The following is a 16,919-nucleotide window of genomic DNA, read 5'->3' as shown; positions in this document are numbered from 1 at the left end:
GAGCTGGATCCTGATTGAGAAAAGCTAGCAGGAACTTTGTTGTATTCTGTGGTGTTCTTCCAGTATCCTGCTGGATCTATGGCTGAAGAGTTTTGGCCGCAGTATCATCTACAAAAAGTAAGCCCGCCCCACTTTCAATGGCAGAACTTCCAATTTGCCCTTATTTTGCGGCTGACACCGCACATCTATCCTCAGTTTTTGAATAAGGTTAAAATTTTTGGCATTGGTACTCAAGCTGCACTGGGACCAGGTATCAGGAACTTGGGCAAGCACCTGAATTCCCAGTATACACTCCTGGCATATGCACTTCTGTGCTGGAGTGCTAAAGCTGGGAATTAACATATATCTATATATATATTTATCTCATTACTTAGCTTACTGGCATATTTTGTATCAAACAGAATAAATTAATGACCCGGAGCAATGCCTAATGCCTGAATCTTTGGGACGTCCTGAGGTCATGAAAGGCACTTTATAAATACAAGTTTTTTCTTTCTTTCTCTGACTTTCTCCAGTTCCCTTTGTATGTCTATTTCACTTCCAATCAATGCCTCCGTACATCAGCGCAGCAAAGATTAGCATCTCACTGTGTGGAGAATCACAGATAAGTAACCTGTATACCACACTCTGTCAGAATCCCTGATGCTAATATACTTCCCCCTACCTAGGTCCTCATCCTCAGCTCACAGGCAGAAAGGCTACACACTCCACAGGCTACTTCACAAGCCCCTCAGTAACTAGTCACTGGAAAATCTGTCAGAGCAACCCAGGGTGGGCCACGGATGGAGGGAAATAATTATGGAAAGATTTGACTTCAGGTTTGCCAGGCCTCCTTAGTACCACACGCAGTTGAATGTCGTCTTGACATCAAATGCAAGTACTTTCACCTCTCCTCTGGCTTTCATCTCTTGCGTCCATGTCTGGATTAAGAGTGTGATGAGGTCTGGAGCCGAATGGAAAAAGCTGCATTAAGCATCAGTGAGCTGGTTGTTGGTGAGCAGGTGTTGCTTGATGGCACTATTAGTGACTCCTTCCGTCACTTTACTGATGACTGGGAGGAGGCTGATGGAGCATGAATTGGCCAGGTTAGATATATCCTGTCTTTTGTGGAGTGGAGCTTCAACCCACCACCTACTGACTCAGAGGCACTAATGCTATCATCGAGCCACGCCAACACTTAATACGTTTCATATTATATGTGTCATAATAATATTAACAGCCTCCATATAGCAATTCCCTCTGATGTCCCATATGAGATCAAGAACTGGCAAGTGAGAAATCATTGTCATGAGTTAACATTATTCTCCCGTGTAGCAGTGCATTACTAAAGTGATAAACTGTGTCACTGAGTCAACTCTAAGTGTACAATTAAAGCTGCAAACTGTTTTAATTGTTTTCCCAATGTATAAGCTGGAACCAAGGAAGGCAAAATGTTTAGGAAGAAGCTTCAAGCATCACATGGCAGCACTGTGAATTGGAGCACCAACGAATGCCACTGCAGATTGATGGGATGTTGATTCATAGTCATAGCCCTCCCACTCCAGTGAGTTGGCGAGCCTCAACTGTGCTAACTGCTTCCCACGGAGTGGCATTGGTAAAAGCCTGGGAACAGGTTACTTCATATGCTGGGAGTGCATATTGGGAATTTCTGCCCATTAAAATCCTGCAAGCCCCACTGACTTCTGAGCTCGAATTCCCAATATGTGCTCTTGCTGTGCAAAACTCAATGCCTTTGATGCAAATTTGTAAAATCTATCTTAGCATGCTCACGTGTGGTGGTGGGAACAGTGGATAGTTTAAAATTCAGAGGAAGGAAGGATTTGTGGCAAGTATAATCTGTCTGGAAAAAGGGAGGTACAGGAAGTACAATGACCCTAGGGCTTTGAACTCACATTTTGAGCAAATATATCGAATATATGTTAAAATTCATAGTTACAACAATTCTCCTTTTGATTGACCAGTTTGTTGTTGTAATGCCTTATATACACAAATCAACAGTTTCAAAAAAACTTGGATTACTGCTTAAAGAATGCAATGATGTTTCAATTGTGCTGAATCAGACAGTGGCTTAAGAGAGATATGACTAATGTGAAGGAGAGAGTTCAACTCAGCCGAGATGAGATACAGAGTAATGGATACCAGTGAGTGCTTATAAGGCAGTAACCTAAGAGAAATTCACAGAATGTCATAAACCATTAGATTGAAATCTAAGCAGTTTATGCCCATCATTTTAACCCTGAGATAGAAGCAAAAGAACATTTGGTCCATCAATCCTAATCCTTCATGATTATTAAAAACATAACTTTTTTTAAAAGTTATGTTTTTAATATTCTCTCTCTCTCTCTCTCTGCCATTTGGGTTTCTTTCTGTCTGTCTGTGTAATTGACACAATGTATATCCAGTGTACTGGGACGTGCTGTTCTCCGTGACTGGCCTGTTTGAATAACAACGACACCTTTTGATTGGTGTGATGCTGTCCCAGCCGAGTATAAGATATGCGATTTGAGAACCTTTTCACTCATTCACCTGACGAAGGGGATAATCTCCGAAAGCTTGTGATTTTAAAATAAATTTGTTGGGACTCTAACCTGGTGTTGTAAGATTCCTCACATAAAAACAGTCACTGCACTTCAAAAGTAAATTTGGAGTTGGAGATGGTTCAATGTAATTCAGTGACCAAAAGTGAGCCAAAACCAATTTCTAAGCCACAGTGTCCAAAAGTTGCGAATGGGGCTCTTTTCTCTAGGAAAGAGAAGACTGAGGGGTGACCTTATAATGGTCTTTAAGATTATGAAAGGGTTTGTTTGGGTTGACGTGGAGAAGATTTTTCCACTTGTGGGAGAGACCAAAACTAGCCATAAATGTGAGATAGTCACTAATAAATCCAATAGGGAATTCAGGAGAAACTTCTTTACCCAGAGAGTGGTTAGAATAGATGCATTTAAGGGGAAGCTAGATAAAGACATGAGGGAGAAAGGAATAGAAGGTTATGCTGATAGGGTGAGATGAAGAGGGCTGGGAGGAGACTCATGTGGAGCATTAACATGTTCTTGGACCAGTTGGGCTGAATGGCCTGTTTCTGTGCTGTACATTCTATGTAAAGAGAGATAAATCACAAGACCAGAAGACACTTACTGATGTTTGTCCCATCTTAATTCATCCAGGAAAATGATCCTAAAGCCCCCCCCATTGTAGCATCCAATTGTTTCTTAAATAATTCCAGGGTTTGCACCTCCATTACTCTATCTGGATATTGATTCCAGACATTGAATATATATACACAAGTAGAACTGTTAATAATAGATTACAAAAGCATCAGGGCAGTATGGTGATGCTGTGTCATTGAGCATGTCAGGGAAGATGTGTATAAATTGAACTTTTCATTGCACCCAAATTCAGATCTCAGTCATGCAGGATGGGTAGTTGTTGGGCAGAAGCTGAAGTAACTCCCTTCTGGTTGCTGTTGTACAACTTCATGCCTCAAGGCAAAGGGAATTAGCAGTAGGAACATTGGCTGGAAGCAGGCTGTCTGCCCACGCTGTTATTGATACAGTCAAGGAACTTGTAGGATATTAAAGCACATTGGGTAAAGGTTGGAGGGTGCATGCCTTTTACTGCAGGGTAAACATGTCACGTAAATGGAATTTGGATCAGTCTCTGTGAGCGGTGATAACTAGAAATGCGGTGCTGGTTCACTCTGACTAACAGAATGTGTGCTTACTATGTATGAGGTGTCAGCAATGGCTCAGTGGTAGCACTCTTGCCTCTGAGTCAGAAAGCTGTGAATTCAAGGCCCACTCTAATATTCTAGGTTGGTACTTCAGTGCAGTACTTAGGGAGTGCTGTCCTGTCTTCTAATGAGATGTTAAACCGAGGCCCTGTCTGCCTCTCTGGTGAATGGAAAAGATCGCACGCCACTATTTTGAAGAAGAGAAGAGTTCTCCCGGTGTCCTCGCCAATATTTATCCCTCAATGAACACCAATAACAGATGATCTGGTCATTTATATCATTGCTGCTGTCGGACCTTGCTGTGCACAAATTGGCTGCTGCGTTTCCTACATTACAACAGTGATAACATTTCAAAAGTACTTCGTTGGCTGTAAAGCACTTTGGGAAGTTGTGAAAGGCACTATAAAAATGCAAGTTCTTTCTTTCCCTTAGAACACATTGTAAAACAAATCCCAGTGGCATGAGAAATCGCAAACTTTTAACAAAAGAACTGAAATGAAGCGAGGCTTATATTATTGGAGGATATCAATAGTCTACTTTTTTGTGCTTTTCCCGAACAATAAAGGTGAACAATACACCAGAGCACCCTTCTACCAGCTGACCTGTCAAAGGTCCACATGTGCTAATCAAGTGGGAGAAACAAAGATCAATATCACGACAGAAGCCTGAATAAAACCTTTTGATTGTGGACTTTGTTTTTTTTCTTCTCTCTTACGTTTAAAAAAAATTCTTTTGTTCTTTGTTCCTTTTACTCTCATATTTTTCTTTATTCGTTTGTTAGCTTCATCCAACTCCCTCTAATACCAGAGGAGCTCTACTGGTTCACAGGCTACAAAAGCACCTCAAATGCAAAGTGAAATTACTGAAGCTGCTCTGACCAGAAAAGAGATTGTCCACCGTGAAACACGCTTAACTTAGCATTTGCCATGAGCAAGTAAAGTGTGTTGAATTGGGAGGATGAAATTCAAGGATAGCAAGTGGCCAGAAGGAGAGAGCAAGGTTCTGTAAGTTTCATTTGTATGCAGGGCTCACGTTACTTTGACTTTTAAAACAACGGATTTCAGACCTTAGATCAACTGATAAATAGAGCTTAGACGTTAACAAGCATAGGGAAATACCGGTATGGCAAAGCTTAAGAGCTGAAGACCTTTTAACCTTTTCTTTTGTGTTTCTGCTTCTTGCACTAATCCCCTTTGCTCGTTTACTATGCAGTAGGTTCTTTCTCCAGCCCCAGGTCAGATGCATGAATCATGTTCACAGAACAGTCAAGATACATCAAAATCTTTAGCTCTGCTGCACGTGGAAATCTGCATCTCTGCAGTCTCCAACTTTCTGTGCAATATTTGGGTGACAATGATAAAATATATCTATTTAGCAAGAATCATGCCAATTTGGACTTTTTAAAAAAACCATTCTGTACTCAATATTATACACTGGGTTGCAGATGGTTTAAATACTTATATTAGAATTGTAAACAATCTTACAACACCAGGTTATAGTCCAACAATTTTATTTGAAAATCACAAGCTTTCGGAGGCTTCCTCCTTCGTCAGGTGAATGTCAGGAAATCCTTGAACGTTTCGCATTTATATAAATTCAAATAAAATTGTTGGACTATAACCTGGTGTTGTAAGATTGTTTACATTTGTCAACCCCAGTCCATCACCGGCATCTCCACATCATTATATTAGAATAACTGAATCATAGAATCACAGAATGGTTACAGCACAGAAGGAGGCCATTCGGCCCGTCGAACCCATGCCAGCTCTCTGCAAGAGCATTCCAGCTAATCCCACTCCCCCGCCCTTTCCCCGTAGCCCTGAAATTTTTTTTCCTTCAAGTACTTATCCTATTCCCTTTTGAAAGCCATGATTGAATCTGCCTCCACCACCCTTTCAGGCAGTGCATTCTCGATCATAACCACTCGCTGCGTTAAAAAGTTTTTTCTCATGTCGCCTTTTGTTCTTTTGCCAATTACCTTCAATCTGTGTCCTCTGGTTCTCGACCCTTCTGCCAATAGGAAGATCTATCTACTCTGTCTGGACCCCTCATGATTTTGAGGGCATTAAATTGGGCCGTGTAGCACCCATTGTTTCGGCGGTACACAGCCTCTCCGACATCCAAGATAGCGTCTTGGATGTGCACGCACGTTTTCTGCGTGACGTGCGCCAGAGGCCATCTTGATAAAGGAGTTTGCGCAGGCGCAGATAAGAAACGCTGGAATCATGTAAATTAGGGAGAAAATGGCTTCAATCAGTGATAGACACCATTTTGTGACTCAACGCTCAACTCAACGCACAGTCTTAACCCCAACCATCTGAACGTGCCTTCGAGTGCCTGGAGGACCCCCCCCCCCCCCACTGGTGCTATTTAAAGGGACCATGCAGGATTTACAGGTTAGTGGCTGGATTATTGCCTCTGGCTGCCGAGACATTTGTAACTGTTTTCCGAGGTCTCCTAGACTTCAATACAAGGATGCGGGGACATATCCTAACACTTAGAGCCAGGACGTGCAGGAGTGAAGTTAGGAAATGCTTCTGCATGCAAAGTGGGGGGGGGGGGAGAAGTTTGGAACGCTCTTCTGCAGACAGCAGTTGATGCTAGCTCACTTGTGAATGTTAAATCTGAGATTGATAGATTTCTGTGAACCGAGGGTATTAAGGGATATGGGGCTAAGATGGGTATATGGAGTTAGGTCACAGGTCCACCATGATCTAACTGTATGGTGGAACAGGCTTGAGGGGCTAAATGCCACGGCCAGTTGTTGCCTCTTGATATGCGCCACCTTCTCCTGCAAGAAAGCGGGACGTGTGCCTGGGTGATGTGCCTGTCATGGTTGAATAGCTGCCAGTGTGTGTGGTCTCTGAGTTGTGGGTGGGCGGCTTGCAACAGTGGTAATGTGTAAGGGTGAGAGGAAGCATCTGATTGGAAGAGTTGAGTACTGATGGAAAGAGTTTGTTGGTATGTGGGTGCTGGGGATTGTAGTGCGTGGTGCAGTTGGTAGGAGACGCCACTTGACAGTTGCCCTCACTCATCTTGACCATTCATGTCAAAGCATTGAACTTCTTCTTGCACTGCATCCATGCTCATGATGCTGTGCGCCTGGCATTGACTGCCTCCCCCGCTGCCTCCCACTGTCTTTTGAGTATATGTCTGGAGAGCCTCTTGCTACCAACTCAGATCGGCAAATTGGTGAGGTCCGGCGTGCAGATTGGAGGATGTGGGATTTAGTAGTGTGCAACCTTTATTCAATGTTTTAACATAACTCATCAATGTGTAAACATAGGGATGGGATCTATATCTGTGTTTTATGTGTGCGATGTCTGATCTCTGTTCAGACTCCATGCAGACAGTAGACTGATATTTTCAGCAAATAACAGGTACAAGCTACCTTTAAGAGATTTCTAAGAAACATCCTCCCTTTAAGAGACAGAGCTCCCTCTGGTGGTGGAAAGTGCAAACTGCATTGATTCCATGTGCAAGGCCTTGAAAGGAAGGCTGATTGCAGGAAAATGCTTCCTTGGGACCAAACTTGTGTCTTCCCTGCCCATGGTCCGTCGGGCGCGGGGTGGTAGCGCACATCGCCCAGAACGGACCCGTATCCAATTTCTCCCCCTGAATGTTTTGGATTATGGATAAATATATATCTCAATAATTTAATATGTTAATTCCACACATTGATTGGGAGCACTCTTGCCTCTGAGTCAGAAGGTTGTGGGTTCAAGTCCCACTCCAGAGACAGGAGCACAAAATCTAGGCCGACACTCCGGTGCAGTACTGAGGGAGCACTGCATTGTTGGATCTTATCAGAATACTGGAAAGCTGGGGTTCTACTTTTGTTGACACAGGCGGACTTGACATGTGAACTTCTCCGCCTTAACCCTCCTGCCTGCTCTTCTAGTGATTTCATTGGAACCTTCATTTCACGCTGTGCCTTGCAGCATGCGAAAAGTTCCGAAAGCTTGTGATTTTCTAATAAAACTGTTGGACTATAACCTGGTGTTGTAAGATTCCTTACATTTGTTGGAGGTGCCATCTTTCAGATGAGACATTAAACCGAAGCCCTGTCTGCCCCCTCAGGCGAACGTATAAGATCCCATGGCAATATTTCGAAAAAATGCAGGGGAATTATCCGCGGTTTCCTGGCCAATATTTGTCCCTCAACCAACATCACTAACTCGCCAATGTACCATGCCCCGGAGCATGGTACATTGGCGAGACCATGCAGACACTGCGACAACGGATGAACGGACACCGCGCAACAATCGCCAGACAGGAGGGTTCCCTCCCAGTCGGGGAACACTTTAGCAGTCAAGGACATTCAGCCACCGATCTTCGGGTAAGCGTTCTCCAAGGCGGCCTTCGAGACACACGACAACGCAAAATCATCGAACAGAAATTGATAGCCAAATTCCGCACCCATGAGGACGGCCTCAACCGGGATCTTGGGTTCATGTCACGCTACACGTAACCCCACCAGCGAAAAAAAGTTATCTGTTTTTAACACAACGGGTCATTCTCTGTCTTTCTCTTCCTTTCGGATGTTTCTCTCTCTCTCTCTCTGTCTGTCTTTTGTTCTGGCCGTTTGTGTATTCGGTGGTCCTGTAGGTAACATCACTCTGTCTGAACACTTTGATTGCCTTGACAACGGGCAGTTGGAAAGATTATCTGTAATCACCAGGTATTGTTCTCTGACTATAAATGCGGTAACCTTCCATGGAATCCCACACTCACTCACCTGACGAAGGAGAAAGCCTCCGAAAGCTTGTGATTTTCAAATAAAACAGTTGGACTATAACCTGGTGTTGTAAGATTCCTTACAAACATCACTAAAAACAGATTATCTGGTCATTATCTCATTGCTGTTTGTGGGACCTTGCTGTGCATAAATTGGCTGCCGCGTTTCCCACATTACAAAAGTGACTACACTTCAAAAATACTTCATTGGCTGTAAAGCGCTTTGGGAAGTCTGGAAGTAATATAACACGCTGTATAAATGCAAGTCTTTCTTTCTATTGATCACTCTTTGTTGCAAGAATATCCTGATATAAGTACAAAAAATCACTAGTTCAAACCTAGTTACCAGCTAGTTGGAGCTTTGGTGATGATAACGGCAGTTTGTTTATCATAGATGGTTAAGTGGGTAACTCAGTTTATCCAAAGATGACTGCGTGCCAAGCAATTCATCAATATCCCATTATAGTATCTCCTCTATATAATACCTTGTTTATTGTGGTAAATTGACTGAATCAATTAAACCAAAGAGATGTGGTTCCTTTTGGGACAATAACTGTATCAATTTTAGAGCATTCTGAATAAATGAAACCCATCAGAATACTGGAAAGCTGGAGTTCTACTTTTGTTGACACAGGCGGACTTGACATGTGAACTTCTCCGCCTTAACCCTCCTGCCTGCTCTTCTAGTGATTTCATTGGAACCTTCATTTCATGCTGTGCCTTGCAGCATGCGAAAAGTTCCGTATTTGAATTGGAGCACAAGGAGGCCGACATGAGGTGGGTCCTACTGAAACAATTTTAAGGCAGGCTGGGCCAGAATCATGAGGGTGGGAGTGGACAAGCAGCAGCCATGATTTTTCATCATCACACTTTCTCCCCATCCATAATTATCTTGTGAAGGAGAGAAAGGTCATTCGGCCCATCCAGAGAAACTCCAATGCCCTTTGATTGTAGCATCCAACTTCTTTAATGATTCCAGGGTTTTTGCCACCACCTCTCTATCTGGAACTCCATTCCACACATTGATCACTCTTTATTGCCAGAATATTCTGATAACAGTCCTAAAATTACGTCAGAACTGGTTTTACTTTTGCGGTTTAACTTAAAGGAATGTTAATTTTTTTCTATACCTTAACAATCTTGTATATCTCAATAAGGTCACCTCTCCTCCCCATGCTGAAAAGTTCAAAGTCTCTCCAGTCTTTCCTAATAACTCAGACGCCTGCCGCTGGAGATCAGTCTAATCATTCCTCTCTGCACTGCCCCTAGTGCTTGAATATCTCTTTTATTTCTTGGCGATCAGAATTGGATGCATTATTCAAGGGGTGGTCCAACCAGCCCACTATAAAGTTTGATCATTACCTCCCCTGACTTATATTCAATTATTTTGGCTATGTATTTCAATATCCTGTTTGTTGATTGCTGCTCTGCAGTGGTTGGACATGATTAGCATAAGAACATAAGGAATAGGAGCAGGAATAGGCCATACGGCCCCTTAAGCCTGCTCTGCCATTCAATAAGATCATGCCTGATCTTCTACCTCAACTCAACTTTCCCGCCCTATCCCCATATCCCTTGATTTCCTTAGTGTCCAAATATCCTTCGATCTCAGTCTTGAATATACTCAACGATTGAGCATCCACAGCCCTTTGGAGTGGAGAATTCCAAAGTTTCACAACCCTCTGAGTGAAGAGATTCTTCCTCATCTCGGTCCTAAATGGCCGACATCTTATCCTGAGACTATGACCCCTAGTTCTAGACTCTCCAGCCAGAGGAAACAGCCTCTCAGCATCTACCCTGTCAAGTCCTCTAAGAATTTTATACATTTCAATGAGGTCGCCTCTCATTCTTCTAAACTCCAGAGAATATATGCCCATTCTACTCAATCTCTCCTCACAGGACAATCCTCTCAACCCAGGAATTAATCGAGTGAACCTTCGTTGCTCCCCCTCTAAAGTAAGTACATCCTTCCTTAATTAAGGAGACCAAAACTGTATACAGTACTCCAGTTGTGGTCTCACCAGAGCCCTATATAATTGCAGCAAGACATCCTTACTCTTATACTCCACCCCCCTTGCAATAAAGGCAAACATACCATTTGCCTTCCTAATTCCTTTCTATACCTGCATTTTAAATTTCTGTGATTCATGTACAAGGACACCCAAATCCCTGACTACCAACATTTCTTAGTCTCTCACCTTTTAAAAAATATTCTGCTTTTTTATTCTTCCGACCAAAATGGATAATTTCACATTTCCCCACATTATACTGCATCTGCCACCTTTTCACCCATTCACTTAACTTTTCTATATCCCTTTGCAGCCTCTTTGTGTCCGCCTCACAACTTACTTTCCCACCTAGCTTTGTATCATCAGCAAACTTGGATACATTACACTCGGTCCCCACTCCTAAGTCATTGATGTATATTGTGAATAGCCGAGGCCCAAGCACTGATCCTTGCGGCACCCCACTAATTATAACCGGCCAACCCGTAAATGACCCATTTATTCCTACTCTGTTTTCTGTTCATTAACCAATCCTCAATCCATGCAAATATATTACCCCCAATCCCATTAGCCCTGATCTTATGTAACAACCTCTTGTGTGGCACCTTATTGACTGCCTTTTGAAAATCCAAATATACAACATCCACTGGTTCCCCCTTATCTACCTTGCTAGCTACACCCTCAAAAAATTCTAATAGATTTGTCAAACACGATTTTCCTTTCATAAAACCATGTTGACTCTGCCTAATCATTTATGATTTTCTAAGTACCCTGTTACTAAGCCCTTAATGATACATTCTTGCATTTTCCCTAATACTCATGTCAGGCTAACTGGCCTTTAGTTCCCTGCTTTTCTCTCTCCCTCCTTTCTTAAATATTAGGGTTACATTTGCTACCTTCCAATCCACAGGGACCATTCTAGAATCTAGGGAATTCTGGAAGATCAAAACCAATGCATCCACTATCTCTGGAGCCACCTCTTTTAAAACCCTAGAATGTAGGCCATCAGGTCCAGGGGATTTGTCAGCTTTTAGTCCCATTAATTTCTCCAGTATTTTTTCTTTACTAATCTTAATGACTTTAAGTTCCTCACTCTCATTAGACCCTTGGTTCCCCATTATTTCCGGTATGCTTTTTGAGTCTTCAACTGTGAAGGCAGATACAAAATATTTGTTTAACGTCTCTGCCATTTCCTTATTCCCCAATATAATTTCTTTCCTCTCTGTCTCTAAGGGACCCATATTTACTTTCGCTAATCTCTTCCTTTTTACATACTTGTAGAAGCTCTTTCAAACTGTTTTGATATTTCTTGCTAGTTTACTCTCATATTGAATCAACCAGGATTCACAGGTCTCTTACAGCTTCATTCTTAGCTATTTCAGCACCATTCATGAATGACTGCACGTGTTGTCTATTTTTCTTTCCTATGTTTTGGTCAAACTGCTCCAGTGTACAAAATGGGTGGTATTTCACTGAGAGGCTGTAGGAACTCTGAATGCTCAAACACACAAGATGTTACGTTGCCTTTGGAAGCCATGCAGAAATGTTTTCATGAGAGCCATGTCACAGTGAAGCTGTTTTACTTTCTTTCACTATTAGAGGAAACCATAAACAATACCTGTTGTACTGGAGATCACAATATAGCAGGCAGATGTTATAAAAAGGGACACCTGTATCTCTAGCCTCTTGCCAGCAGACTCTTGCTGGTCTCCAGCTGTCACCATCTGTCACAAGTCAGCAGTAAAACACCACACAACCTGCAATTGTAACCTCTTAATAAAGTAATCACATTCAACAGGCCATAAATTTGTGGTTTTACATAAGCAAAGTATGTGCACAGTTATCACTACTCCCAAGCTCCAGAGCTACACGAGTCAAGGTGTTGTTACTGTAGCTCTTCTGGAAGTAGAATCAACAGAGCTTTTATACTATACACCCCATCGAGCAGTTGCCATGACCAGAATTGATTATTTAATAAAGGTGCTCTCTACACAAATTGGCTGTCACTTGTCCCTCCATTACAACAGTGACTACACATCAAAAGTACTTCATTGGCTATAAAGTGCTTTGGGGCGTCCCAAGGTTGTGACAGGCACTATATAAACTGAAGTTCTTTTCTTTCTTTTTCTGCAGTGTGGCAGGCTGAAAATGGAACATATTTAGGGATGAAGTAGAGGTTTACAATTAAATCATTTTATCTAAATGGGATGTTCTTAAAAACAATTATTTTGCCTCTCCATTTGAACCAAAGTAACCTTTCTCATGTCCTGAACCATCCTTCACCAATGAAACCTTCATGTGTACTGTACAGATCTGCTTTGCTATATGGACTCCTCCAGCAGTCGTGACTCAGCTGTCAGTCCTGTTTAGTTACAAACAGCTGAATGGGGCATTTACTTCAACTGAACCATGTAACAGATTTCCAATGCTACATGTAGGTGCCCTATTCTGTCACACTGTACAAGATCAAAAGGATGTTTTTCGACACTTTGGATCAAGGAATAGCTTCTAAATGCTTGTGTTGAGAAACACTTTCTGGAGAATAGCTTTTTCTGAAATATATAATTACCTGCTACAAATCCTTTAAAACCAGTTGCCTAATAAGACTTCGACTGGTGAGTGAAATGGCCAAGTGCAAATCACTTTTCCCTGTAACTATGTCCCACTCCAATCTGCTGTAACTTCAGTGAAAAACGTCACTTAACTCCAGCCCTGACGTCAGGAGCGTTTTCTCCACACTTTAGAATTTATCAGTTTTCTGTTATTTTTGGAACACACATATAGAACTTTTTTTTGTTTAAAACTTAAAAATGAGCCAAACCTTATTTCTCAAAGTTTTCTCTGCTGATACTTTTTCCACAAGACCACTAGAAATCAGCATAAACATCATTCTCTGATCTCCATATTATAAAAAGGATATAGAGGCACTGGAGAAGGTGCAAAAATGATTTACTAGGATGATACCAGAACTGAGAGGAAAGATTGAACAGACCGGGGCTATTTTCTCTAGAAAAAAAGGCTGAGGGTGACCGGATAGATGTCTTTAAGATTATGAAAGGGTTTGATAGAGTAGACATAAAGAAGATATTTCCACTTGCGGGGTAGACCAGAACTAGGAGCCATAAATATAAGATAGTCACTAATAAATCCAATTGGGAATTCAGGAGAAACTTCTTTACCCAGGGAGTGGTTAGAATGTGGAACTCGCTACCACAAGGAGTAGTCGAGGCGACGAGCATAGATGCATTTCAGGGGAAGCTAGATAAACGCATGAGGGAGAAGGTAATAGAAAGATAGGCTGATAGGGCTAGATGAATAGGGAGGGATGGGGCTCGTGTGGAGCATAAACACCGGCATGGACCTGTTGGGCCGAATGGCCTGTTTCTACGATGTACAGTCTGTGCAATTCTATGTAAGTGTGTCTGAAAATCTGATAATTCAGGATTAGCAGGAAGGAATGGTCACGGCTCTGACGTATTTTCTGAATTTCTTTGGAAAGGAAAGCTGTGCCAGAGGACTGAAGGGTGGAAAATGTGACAGTCCAGTTCAAAGAAGGACAGGGATAAAGTGGGAAATTATAAGCCAGTTAAGTCTTATTTCAGTTACCAGTAAACCACCCTACTCTACAACATAGGTTGAAATTATGAGGTAAAAACAACAATAGCAACAACAACTTGCATGAATATAGTGCCTTTAACATAGTAAAATGTCCCAAGGTGCTTCACAGGAGCGATTATCAAACAAAATTTGACACCGAGGCACATAAGGAGATATTCGGACAGGTGACCAAAAGCTTCGTCAAACAAGTAGGTTTTAAGGAGCATCTTAAAGGAAGAGAGAACATTAGAGAGGTGGAGAGGTTTAGGGAGGGTATTCCAGTGCTTATTGCTGAGGCAGCTGAAGGCACGGCCGCCAATGGTGAAGTGAAGAAAATCAGGGATGCGCAAGAGGCAAGAGAAAGTCTTGCATTTATATAGCATTTTTCATGACCCCAGGTCATCCCAAAGTGCTTAACAGCCAATGAAGTACTTTTGAAGTGTAGTCTCTGTTGTAATGTAGGAAATGCAGCAGCCACTTACGCACAGTTAGCTCCCACAAACAGCAACAAAATAAATGACCAGATAATCTGTTTTTTAGGCGTTGTTTGAGGGATAAATGTTGGCCAGAACACAGGGAGAACTCCCCTGCTCTTCTTCGAATAGTGCCATGGGATCATTTACATCCGCTTGAGAGGGCTGTCGAGGCCTCAGTTTATGGAAATGCATGGGTTAATGAGGACCAGTCAGTACAGATTTCTAAAAGGCAAGTCGTGCTTGATCTTATAGAATACTTTGAAGAAATGTCAGAGAGGATAGATACGGGGAATGCAGTGGGTATGTTTAATGTGGATATTAAAAAACATGTGATAAGGTACTGCTTAAAACACGGATGACAACAATAATGGCATAAAAACAGAAAATGCTGGAAAAGCTCAGCAAGTGAGGCGGCATCTGTGGAGAAAGAAACAGAGTTAATGTTTCAGGTCGAAGACCTTTCATCCGAACTGGAAGATGTTAAAAGAGTTAAAAGTTTTTAAGCAAGTACAGAGCCAGGGAAAGGGGGGTGGGGAAAGAACAAAAGGGAAAGTCTGTGATAGGATAGAGGGCAGGATTAAATGACAAAAGGGATGATGGTACAAGACAAGGAGGGTGGTAATGGGACAGGTTAAGAAATAAAAGATTGGTCAGGAGTAGCTGTGAATGGCAACAGCAGAACCATCACCAGCACTTGCTGTCCGAAAAAAATGGGAGCAGTGGTTATGATCTGAAGTTATTGAAATCAATGTTGAGTCCGGAAGGTTGTAAAATGCCTCAACGAAAGGTGAGGTGCTGTTCCTCGAGCTTATGTTGAGCTTCATTGGAATGGTGTAAGAGGCCGAGGACAGAGAGGTCAGAGTGGGAGTGGGACGGGGAATTAAAATGGCAAACAACCGGCAGGTCAGGGTCACACTTGCAGATAGAGCTGAGGTGTTCAGCAAAGCAAACATCCAATCTGCGTTTGGACTCCCCATTGAAGAGGAGACCACATTGTAAGCAACGGATACAGTATACTAAATTGAAAGAAGTACAAGTAAACCGCTGTTTCACCTGGACAGAGTGTTTGGGGCCCTGGACACTGGGAAGGGAGGAAGTGATGGGGCAGGTGTTGCATCTCCTGCGCTCGAACGGGAAGGTGCTGTGGGGAGGAGAGTGGGTGTTGGAAGAGTGGACTAGGGTGTCGTGGAGGGAGCGGTCCCTTCGGAATGCTGAAAGGGGAGGGGAGGGGAAGATGTGTTTGGTGGTGGGATTGCGCTGGAGGTGGCAGAAATTGCGGAGGATGATACATTGAATGTGGAGGCTGGTGGGGTGGAAGGGGGCCCCTATCATGGCTCTGGGAGGGAAGGGAAGGGGTGAGAGCAGAAGTGCGGGAAATAGGATGGACATGGTCGAGGGCCCAGTCAACTGCAGTGGAGGGCAATCCTCGGTAGAGGAAAAAGAAAGACAAATTGAAAGCACTGGTGCGGAAAGTGGCATCGTCAGAACAGATGCAACAGAGACGGAGAAACTGGGTGAAGGGAATAGAGTCCTTACAGGAAGCGGGGTGGGAGGAAGTGTAATCAAGGTAGCTGTGGGAGTCGATGGGCTCATAATAGATACTGGTTGACAGCCAATCCCCAGAAATGGAGATAGAGAAGTTGAGGAAGGGAAGCGTTGAGTTGGAGATGGATCATATGAAGGCGAGAGAAGGGTGGAAATTGGAAACAAAGTTGAAGAAATTTTCCAGTTTGGGGCGACAGCAGGAAGCAGCACCAACACAGTCATCAATGTACCAGAAAAGGAGGTGAGGGAGGACTGGAACAAGGAATGTTCCATGTATCCCACAAAAAGGCAGTCATAGCTGGAACCCATATGGGTTCCCATAGCGACTCCTTTTATTTGGAGGACGTGAGTGGATTCAAAGGAGAAGTTGTTCAACTTAAGAACAAGTTCAGCCAGGCGCAGGAGGCTGGTGGTGGATGCGGACTGGTCAGGCCTCTGTTCAAGCAAGAAGCGGAGAGCACGCAGGCTGTCCTGTTGGGGGATGGAGGTGTAGAGGGACTGGACGTCCATGGTAAAAAGGAGATGGTTAGGGCCGGGGAACTGGAAACTGTTAAAGCGGAGGGCATCAGAAGAAATCGCAGGTGTAGGTCAGAAGAGACTGGACAAGGGGAGAAAAAATAAAGTCGAGATAGGAGGAAACAAGTTCCGTGGGGCAAGAACAGGCTGATACGATGGGTCTCCCGGGGCAGTCCTGTTTGTGGATCTTGGGAAGGAGGTAGAAGTGGACTGTGCGGGGCTGGGGGATTATGATGTTGGAGGCTGTGGGGGGGGGGGGGAAGATCTCTGGAGGAGATGAGGTCAGTGACGGTCTGGGAAACTATGGCTTGA

Source organism: Heptranchias perlo, chromosome 4, assembly GCF_035084215.1.
Source record: "Heptranchias perlo isolate sHepPer1 chromosome 4, sHepPer1.hap1, whole genome shotgun sequence".
In the NCBI taxonomy this organism is placed as follows: domain Eukaryota; kingdom Metazoa; phylum Chordata; class Chondrichthyes; order Hexanchiformes; family Hexanchidae; genus Heptranchias; species Heptranchias perlo.
Note: the sequence above shows the minus strand (reverse complement) of the source record.